The 10432-nt window shown below is 36.2% G+C and overlaps 1 pseudogene; it reads right to left on the bottom strand.

Moving 5' to 3' along the window:
• Positions 1-1655: 1655 nt before the first annotated feature.
• LOC131802537 (ribose-phosphate pyrophosphokinase 1-like) lies at positions 1656-2888 on the bottom strand (annotated as a pseudogene).
• Between the last annotated feature and the right edge of the window lie 7544 nt (positions 2889-10432).

Genomic DNA, 10432 nt, shown 5'->3' with positions numbered 1-10432 from the left:
AAAAAGGTTCCATTATAGGGGTCAACAAAGTTGATGCCAAATTATAGCTGACACTCTTACCTTTCCAAAATCCTACAATTTGTCCTAATACCTTTTTCGGGTCCAGAGATATGGGTCTTTCCATTCGCATAACTCAATTCCAAAATGCTACAATTTGTGCTAATACATTTTTCGGGTCCAGAGATATTCTCTTCTGGGTAAATTTAACAGTTGTTGTAAGTAGCCGCCTTCGTCCGGGGCTTGAGATTTTCTTCTCTGGGTATTTGCCACACCGGCTAACGCGAACCAAAGTTTTCCAAATTTGATACTTTTTGTAAGTCGCCGGCCTTCGGCCGGGGCTTGAAGTTTTCTTCTCAGTGTATGTCCTACACCGCGAACTTGGACTTTCGGGTTAAAAATCGTGGTCCCAGGTCCGTCCCCCAAGAAAAAAGTAGTTTACCCGGAATCAGGGTAAAAATACTTACCTCTGGAAAAAATCGAAGAGTTTTTACTAAACTAGAGTTGCTCCAAAGTATCAGATTAATGGAAGATTTGGTTTGCGCAGCCGGTGAAATTAAGGTTTTGCCCAAGTACCCGAAACCTTTTTGGGGTTTTGATCCACAAACCCAGTACCATAAAATTCCCTTGGAGTTTTCTACGGCCTCCTGGGTGTTGAATGCTTGCAGCAAATTCAGATAAAGTGCTGACTTTGTGTAAATTAAAAATGGAAGATTGATCTGAAATATTTCTTCTAATGATACTGAAAAAAAAAAACCAAAAAACGCAAATACATAATTTTCCTTTGCAATGAATTTTGAATTGTAATTAACTATAACACTTTTAAGCCTATGTAAATAGCTTACTATGATTTTGGAATAGAAAAAACATTTTCTGCCTAAAAGTAAATGTTATGTTTCTTTCATGAAGCAAATCAAAAAAGTCGGTAAAATTTTATTAATAAAAGTGCGAAATATTTTCAAGATTTTGGGCAACTTTGATACAAGTTTCTTTGAAGATCTTTTTTATTTGATTACTTATAGTGAAATCTGATGAAGGATATCATAATCGTAGACGTCATGCTTCTAAAATGATGCTTTGCATTTGCGAAGTCGTCAAAATACAGAGTATAGTATTTATTGGATCTAATATAAGTACGTCGAAAAGTTACAAATGGAATGACAAAGTTAATACAACAACCAATTTTATTATTTGATGTTTTACATTATTAGGTGTTGCATCAGATATTGAAGATGATGCAGATCAGATAATTAACTGTACTTTTTTCAGGCTCTCAGAGCACACAACGAAGACGGTGAAAAATTTGGCATTCTAAATTCTCCAAAAAGGACGCACATTTTTATTTACGAATTCTATTAGTTGACGCATTTTAGAGAGATTTTTTTCGTTGTCTATAATAAGAAAATAGAATGAAATAAAATCCTATTACCATTTTTTACTTAAATTTATTATTTAATTTTAATACCTCCCCATGATGTAGACAACCATTAAAATAAAAAGATCGTAATCAAGAATTTATATTTCATTTATTATATAAAAATATCATATTTTTTATAATTAAAAACATTTCATTTAAGAAATACATAATCGTCTAACGACAATGTCAAATGGGAAACCAAAATTTATTTTTGTTATTCTTTTAAAATTGTTGTATGAAGAAAAAAGAAGATTGTACAAATATAGTATGAACAGTAGTATTTATGTATAAAGTATTATGATTAATATAAAAAATTTAACATATTTAAAAATATGTAACATTTGAGAAGAGATAAGAAACACTTTCGCCGTTATGTGTTCTTCTAACGGCTTCGGCAAACATCATAGAGACATCAATGCACTGTATTTTGGGACAATCTCTCATATGGCCATCCTGGGGAATAGTATTTGTAACAACCACAGCCTCAAAGCAGGCATTGTTTATGCGTGAAATCGCTGGTCCAGAAAAGATGCCATGTGTCAAAATAGCATAAACCTTTGTAGCACCTGCTTCCACCAAACGATCGGCAGCATGAACAATTGTACCGCATGTATCGGCCATATCATCGACCAATACAGCAATTTTATCTTTGACATCACCGACAAGCACCATCGAAGCAACTTCATTGGCCTTCTTGCGTTCTTTGTGAATCAGTGCGAATTCAACGTTCAACGATCAGCAATGGACGTCACACGTTTAGCCCCACCAGCATCAGGTGAGACAATAATGGAATTCTTCCATTCTGTAATATTTTCTTTGATCCATTTTAGAACGGCTGGTTCAGCAAAAAGATTGTCCACGGGAATATCAAAGAAACCTTGAATTTGAGATGCATGCAAGTCCATAGTAATAATGTGATCTGCTCCGGCCACTGATAGCATATTTGCAACCAATTTCGCGGAAATTGGGGCGCGACTCATATCTTTTTTATCTTGGCGAGCATATGGGAAACAAGGAATCACAGCTGTTACACGGGATGCTGATGCGATCTTGCAGGCATTGATCATGATCAGTAATTCCATCAAGTTGTCATTAATCTCACCGGAACCAGATTGTACAATGTACACATCTTCACCGCGCACAGACTCACCAATTTCGACACATGTTTCCAAGTTGCTGAATTTATTGGTGACCACTTTGCCCAAATCGATACCCAAACGGTCGACAATCCTTTGAGCCAGATGTGGATGCGAAGTACCCGAAAACACTTTAATGGTTGGCATTCTTGTTTCTCCAATTTGCAGATTTTGTGCGTAGCTAAGTGTCAGATTGAACTGAGAAATGTGAGGTCTTTTATTGGTATTTCGAGGAACTACAAACGGAATGACATGGTTATAGCATGATGGAGGGTATTCGAAATAATATTGGTAGTTATATGAATTTAATGCGTTGTTTAACTTTCCACCACCTTTTTTATATTATAGGTTTCAAATCTATAAAGAAACATGAGCACGAAAACTGTGTGGCGAAAAACAACAGCGCATCTTTTGGTTAACCAATTTCAAGGAGTGGTGAGTTAAAAAATGCATTTTATTCATATTACTACCAATATTATTTCGAATATCCTACTTCATGCTATAACCTTTGTCATTCCGTTTGTAGACCCTCGAAATACCTATGCAATAAGGCCAAAATTACAATAAAAAAATTACTGTGAAACTCACGCAAATTTACCTTTACAAGTCTTTATATTTCAGCTGCTTTTTGAAAATAACTCCAATATGAGCAATTAAAAACGATAGTACAATCTCTGAAACTTTAGTAACTGGTAATCAGTTACTGAGGGCTGAAAGTATGTTACATTCTAAACAAAATCGTTGTTATGCCTTATACGTTTTACGAAATCAATAAATAAGACAAATATTTGTTAAGCTGGCCTCAGACACACCAACAGTTGGGCCAACATGTGACAAGTTGGTACAACTATTGGTGCGTCTGGGGGCTAGTTGTACAACTTTTTCGAAAGTTGGTTGAAGTTGGTTGGAAATATCAAAAATTTTTGATAATTTCGTAAGTTGGGCCAACTGTTGGTGCGTGCGAGGGCAAGTTGTACCAACTTCAGTGTTTTCTTCATTTATGTCTTGACTTTGGTGAAGCAGCACATACTGAGCGCTGAGCACAAGAAGAGAAACGAAAACAAAACAAACAAAGTAGCGCAAGAGCATCCGAGTTCATGTTGGCGCTTCAAAATACTTTGTAAATGAAAAGTTGGTACCAATTTTTTCATACAAATTAAAAGTGACAAGTTGGGCCAACTGTTGGTGTGTCTGAGGCCAGCTTTAAATCGAATATAAAAAAGCGAGATTTATTTTAAATAATTCATTATTTTTTGTGGAAATTTAAAATGAAAAATTGATCTGGAATATTTCTTTTTTGATACTTCTCCCAACAAAGACAAAAGTATTAAGGATTTTTACTGAAAAAAAAAACAAAAAACGCAAACACATAATTTTTTCTTGCAATCAATTTTGAATTGTAATTAACAAAACAGTGTTGGCTTGTTTGTTCGGGATATCATTGTATTTTGTTGTTGCAAAATGGCCCTTTATTGTTGTTTTTATAAAAACGCAGTTTGTTTATTAGTGGGGAACGATGATAATGTTTACCGATGATAGGCAGGGAATACCTAGTTTTTGGAAAGAGCAACCATTCCTCATCAGTTCCCTTGTTTTTTGCCTGTGATATTCCCTCAGAAGTTATTTTAAAAATAGCAGAAGTTATTTAAAAAAATCTGTGACAATTTTTTACCCAAGTGATACCCAAGTTGATTTTTGTGGTCCGTTCATGACATCGTATCGAATTCGTGGAAAGTCACCCTACAAAACATACATCGCTGTTTTTGTTTGCTTCAGTTCTAAAGCAACACATTTGGAACTTGTTTCGGATTTGTCAACAAACAACTTCATGTTGTGTCTCAAAAGGTTCGTTGGAAGACGTGGTATTCCCCAAAAGCTCTTTTGCGACAACGCTACCAATTTCGTTGGAGCCCATAATCAGCTCAGAGATATCAAAGAATCGTTTTACAAAGATGAAGTTGTCCAGAAGATGAAGTCTGTTTGCTGCCAAATGGGTCTTCAATTCAATTTCATACCCCCTCGTGCCCTACACTTCGGCGGATTGTAAGAGGCTGCCGTTAAACCGACAAAAACGTTGCTCATTAAAAATATTTCTGACGCGTATCTCACATTTGAAGAGTTGCAAACACTCGTTGTTGAAATCGAAGCTATACTGAACTCACGTCCAATAGCTCCCATGTCCGATGATCCTAATGATGGAGAAGCCTTAACCCCTGGCCACTTCTTAATTTGTTCCTCGATGGTGGCAATAACAGAACCAAATTTAGATGTCACAAAACCATCTTTACTTACACGATGGCAAAAAAGCTCATTCTTAAAACGACAGTTTTGGAATATGAGGTTCAGAGATACCTATTGTCGCTCCAACAACGCTCCAAGTGGTTCACCGAATGGAGAAATATCGTTGAAGGCCAACTCGTCGTCGTCCATGAAGACAACACACCCTCTCAACGGTGGCTCTTAGCGCGAATAACCAAATGTATTCCAGGTCGTGATGGCAAAGTACGAGTTGCGAAATTACAAACGAAGAATGGATCCAGTTGTCGGCCAATCCGTAAAATGGCTCCTTTACCACACCAAGATGTTTGAACCTTGACGCTTCAACGGGCGGAGGATGTTGGAGGAGCATAAATTCATGTATTTTATGTGCTTTTCGTCGATTTGTTAATTTTAATTACTTCGAAGTGTTGGGTCGTTCATTTCATTGTATTGTTTAATTTAATATTAATTTTATATATTCTTATTTTTGTCGACCCACACTAATGTTCCATATTTCCTAAATTTAATATTTCCTAATGTGTGTATTGTTATCGTTGTTTCGTTTTGTGTTATATGCGTCTCAACGAGAGACAATAACAACAATGCCTACAGTCGTTTAAGCATTTGTCTGTTATTCGGAGAGGTTAGAATTGGCAACGAACAAGAATACACGTATCTCGCTTCAAAGTTTTATTTTATTAAAGTTTTCAATTTAATTGAAAATAATTTTCAGGAATCCAGGATGAAAGAAACAATTAATAGTGACGACGCCCTGTTAGGCGCTTGCAACGCAAGGAAACGGCATGCTTTTGATGACGAGGAGGTTGATGTGACTCCCTATGATGTTAACCACCAAAACCGCTTCTCAATTTTGAGTAAAATTTAATTTGTCGATACATCTAGCCAAGGTAATTCTAACAATTTGAGTGACAGTAATAAGCCAGCTGTCAACAGCCGTAAGGAACGGCCAAGAAAAGTCCCAACAACGCGGATCCAAAAAATAAGTTTTGATCAAGATATAAACTTGTTGGCAAAGCAACTGGAAGAGGGAGTGCCAGCCGGCTCTTTCATAATAAAAAATGTGAACAAACATAAAAGTGAACTGTACTTTAACGACGCTTCGTTGCATAGCGAAATGATAGCGATTCTTAGGGGAAATAAAGTAAAATCATACTCTTTTACCCCTACTGAACTAAAACAAATTTCCTTGGTGCTGCGTGGTTTGCATTGTGGTTCCTCAGTTATTGAGGTTAAGGACATTTTGGATTCTGAGGTGCCGGGCATTGCAGCCCATGTCTCGAAGTTGGTGACAAAACACACAAAACAAAACAACTATGACACCGGTTTTTTTAGTTACGCTACACCCAAGCAAAACCAAAAACGATATTGTTCACATCAATAGAATTTTATATCAAACCGTCTATTGGGAAGTTCCTAAAAACAAAGAAAAGGTCATTCAGTGCAGGCGCTGCCAACACTGTGGGCACATTGCCAAAAATTGTAATTACCCGTTTAAATGCGTTAAGTGCAACGACAGTCATGAGCCAGGTGCTTGCTCATTAAAAGAAGCAGAATCCAATGTCCCTGTGTGTTCAAACTGCGGTGAAGCCGGTCATCCTGCCAGCTGGAGGGGTTGTTCCTCATATAAAAATATATAGAAAATAGAAGAAATCTATTGAGAAAATCCAGAGAGCGGAGAGAGGTAGCGGCCCAGCAAGTTAAGAAGCCGATTTCTGCAATGATTGTTCCTGGTAAGTCCTTTTCTGGTTGTTTTTTTCACCACCAACTTCCCAATCAAATGCATTGATTGACGAGTTTTTAAAATTGTCAAAATATTTTATGGATTCTTGAACGAATACTGAGTTTCTTCGTATTTTAAACAATGTTAAAAATTGTCTATAAGGCTCTTAATATTATGGCTTTTAACGTGCGCTCGCTCGTAGACAAGATGCGGCAAATTGAATTACAAAACATGTTATTTTATAATAAAATTGATGTTTGCTTCCTACAAGAGCTTCATCTGAAGAACAAACGGCGAATTTACATTGAAGGATACAAGCTAATCTCTGACGATAGCCCTCTGGGTGTAGCAATTTTAATTAAGGACAACACTTTTTTCAATCGGGTAGCATTGGAGGATGTGCGGTTTCACACAATTTTTCTCGAAATAATTCTTAAACATGGTGGTGCTGCTGAAAGGTATATAATTGAATCTTTATACATCCCTTCAAATTTCCCCAGATTGGACATAAGTTCAGGTCTTGATAAAATTCTCAACCTTGCTAATAATTATGTTGGTATGATTGTTGGAGGTGATTTAAACTCAAAAAAACCTTATTGGGGAGATCGTATCCAAAACCCGAATGGAGTTTCTCTTTGGAATTGGCTTCAGGACAACGTTGGTGACGTACACAGAATCTATGATGTGAATCCCTCATTCCCAAATGGGAGCTCATATCTTGATCACTTCCTAATTAGCAGGCATCTTATCTCCTTTAACCCGCCTAATTACGAATTTTCATCTTTAGCTTCGTTTTTGGATCACTACCCACTAAAGTTACAATTGCGATTAGCTGACTTTGAATTCAATGTAATACCATCTAATTAATTCCAATCGTTTAAGAATACCAATTGGTCACATTTTAAATGAGATCTTGATGCAGCCTCATCAGACCTGTTGCCACCTATCAACAGGAATCTGAGCAACCCCGAAATTGATAATATCGTGGACAAATTTTCTCAAACCCTAGCAAACATGGCTGATAGACATTTCACCAAAATCGAACTAAAAAATGGCAACTGGCCTCTGCCAGAAAAAGCCAAAAGCATAGTTGGCAGAAACAATTAAAGAGAATTTATCATCGGAACGGCAATCAAACTTCACCGGAATATAATATTCTGTCAAAGCAGACCTCCTTGCTAAAAATAATTATCAATGACTTAATCAGATTGGAGCAAGCTAACAGGTTTGGGAAGTTCCTGCAACAAATAACCCCCGATCCAACGGCTTTTAAGCAGATTAACAGAGTCATCGGTAAGAGACAATCATTACATAGCCACTGTATTACATATAATAACACATCCGCTACAATTGATGAAGATAAATGTACCCTATTTCGCAATTATTATGGATCAGTTTTCAGCGAGCAAGCCCCAGATAGCCCTGTGGAAAACATAGATTCCCGGATTGGTCGTTGTTTGGAAGACCTTCCTCGTCAAATTTATACCTTTAATGATGATTTCACTTCCCTCGATAATGAAGATCCTTACCACTTCACAAATTCGGAGTCTGTTAAATGCATAACCGCCGCTTCCAAAAACAAGAAATCCTGCAGCATTGATAACATCTCGAACTACATACTGAAAAAGATCCCTGAGCCGGCCATAAAACTCTTAGTCATTGTCTTCAACAACTGTCTTAATAATGGGCACTTCCCCCCATCATGGAAGATGTCAAAGTTAATTCCCATTAAAAAAAGAACTCCTCAGAAAATGTGGTATCGGAAAACTTTTTGAAGCTGTGTTAAAATCTAAAATCGAAAATGAATTTGTTATAAATCCTCTTTCATACTACCAGTTTGGATTCAGGCCCGGAAATTCGACGCAACATGCACTTCTTAAACTACATTCGGATATTGTCTACAACCTAAGATTGCAGAATTCAACAGTCGCAGTATCATTAGACATTCAGAAAGCCTTCGATTCGAACTGGCATAAAGGTATTATTTACAAGCTAATTGAACTTAATGTTGATCCATTCCTCATTAAGTTGTTACATAACTACTTTCAGGACCGCAAATTTTGTGTCCAAATTCAAAATACCATTTCGGATTTTGGAGAAGTAGGAAGTGGAGTCCCGCAAGGGAGCGTCCTAGCGCCCCTCTTATTCAATTTATATCTTCATGATTTCCCACACCGCCACTTAAACTCGCAAGCTATCCTGTATGCAGATTGTCTTATCTATTCGCACAACCAATTTCCAGACGAAGCTCGTAACGCAGTTGCCACACATCTCAACATCATTAACAACTTTTACAAAAAATGGGGCATTAAAATAAATCCCACAAAATCTGAAGTTATTTGCATTCGCAATTCGAGTAGCAAATGTCATAGACTTGTGGTACCGCAAAGTAAAAACCTCTCTCTTCCGCTTGATGGTATCCAAATTCCATTCAAAACATCATTAAAGTATATAGGTGTAACCTTTAGTTACCTATTTCGATTTAATCAGCATGGTCGGCTTATCGCCACCAAAGCAAAAAAGGTTACTGGAATGTATGCTGGTATCCTCAAGAGTAAATATCTGCCATCACAGACAAAACTTCTAATTTATAAGGTAGCGATACGACCTCTGCTCATCTACGCTTTCCCCATTTGGAAATATTCGAGAGAAATGTCTTACGCAAATGTTTGAACAAAAACTTCCAATGCCCCTCGAAACGTTACTCGAACGAGTTCATTTACTCCAACGCTTCCATCAAACCTTTCTGTCACTATGCGATGCAACAACACCTAAAATTCGTCGAAAGACTGGAGCATCACGAAAATCCATTAATGAACGAAATCATTGAAGCAAACCACAATACAACATGGACTTCGTCTTCATACCTATCGTCAGTAGGAATACTTCACGAAGATCTTAATATTGTCAATCTAACCTCACCTCCTCAATTCTATATCAAGGCTGTGCCTTGTTCGCATCGAGGATAAAATCTTACGTCTCCAGTATTATATGTTTTTAATGTCTTTTGTATGTACGCTTATAATACAATTATATGAACGCTATAATTTCGTAATCTCAATTTATAAAGATTATTATCTGTTTATACCTGCATATGTACATGCTGTACTTGTACTTTCGACTTCCATTGTTATAAAAAACGATTATTGTTAATTGTTAATTTCATGTTTTTATTGTTACAGGAAATTTATTGTTATCCTGTTTTCTGTTAGGTTGTTTCCCTTAATATTGTTAATATCAGACCAAGCTCTGTACAACACCGTAAATGTCGTGAGCAAACATTGTTTTATACTGTCACTATATTATAATATATGTATTTTATAAGAATTATTAATTCGTATCGAATTAAAGATGTCAACACCGTTAGAGTTTATTAGTTCAATACGTTTACAGAACTAAAATACGTTTACAGAACTAGATATAAAATTTTAATATCTGTTAAAAAAGAAGTCTCAAATAAAGAAAATTGAAAAATTGAAATTGTCTGCTATTCGTCTTCTTCGTTGGTTTTGTGTTGTGGGTAACAACAACAACAACACTGTTGTTTGTCAGTTTTGTATGTATGTATAGTAACATACATATTTATAACTGTGGCCCTTTGTTTTGTTTACATTTTGTTTTGTGCGAATTTCGTATTTCACGATTAATCGTCGTTTGTTTTGAAGTTTCAGATTTTGTTTTGTTCCCCCTTTTTTTGTAGCCCTTAAGAAGGGATTAGAAAATAGATAAGTTTAGTTGATATATGACCGGCAAACATATTGAAGCAAAATAAACTTGTAATTAAATTCGAAACCTATAGTGCGTTATATTTAATAATTCGGAATCAAAAAGTCGAAAAAGGTCCCAATATAGGGGTCAACAAAGTTGATACCAAATTATAAC

The sequence above is a fragment of the Musca domestica genome, unplaced genomic scaffold (assembly GCF_030504385.1).
Source record: "Musca domestica strain aabys unplaced genomic scaffold, Musca_domestica.polishedcontigs.V.1.1 210, whole genome shotgun sequence".
Lineage (NCBI taxonomy): Eukaryota > Metazoa > Arthropoda > Insecta > Diptera > Muscidae > Musca > Musca domestica.
This window is presented reverse-complemented; position numbering and strand designations above follow the sequence as displayed.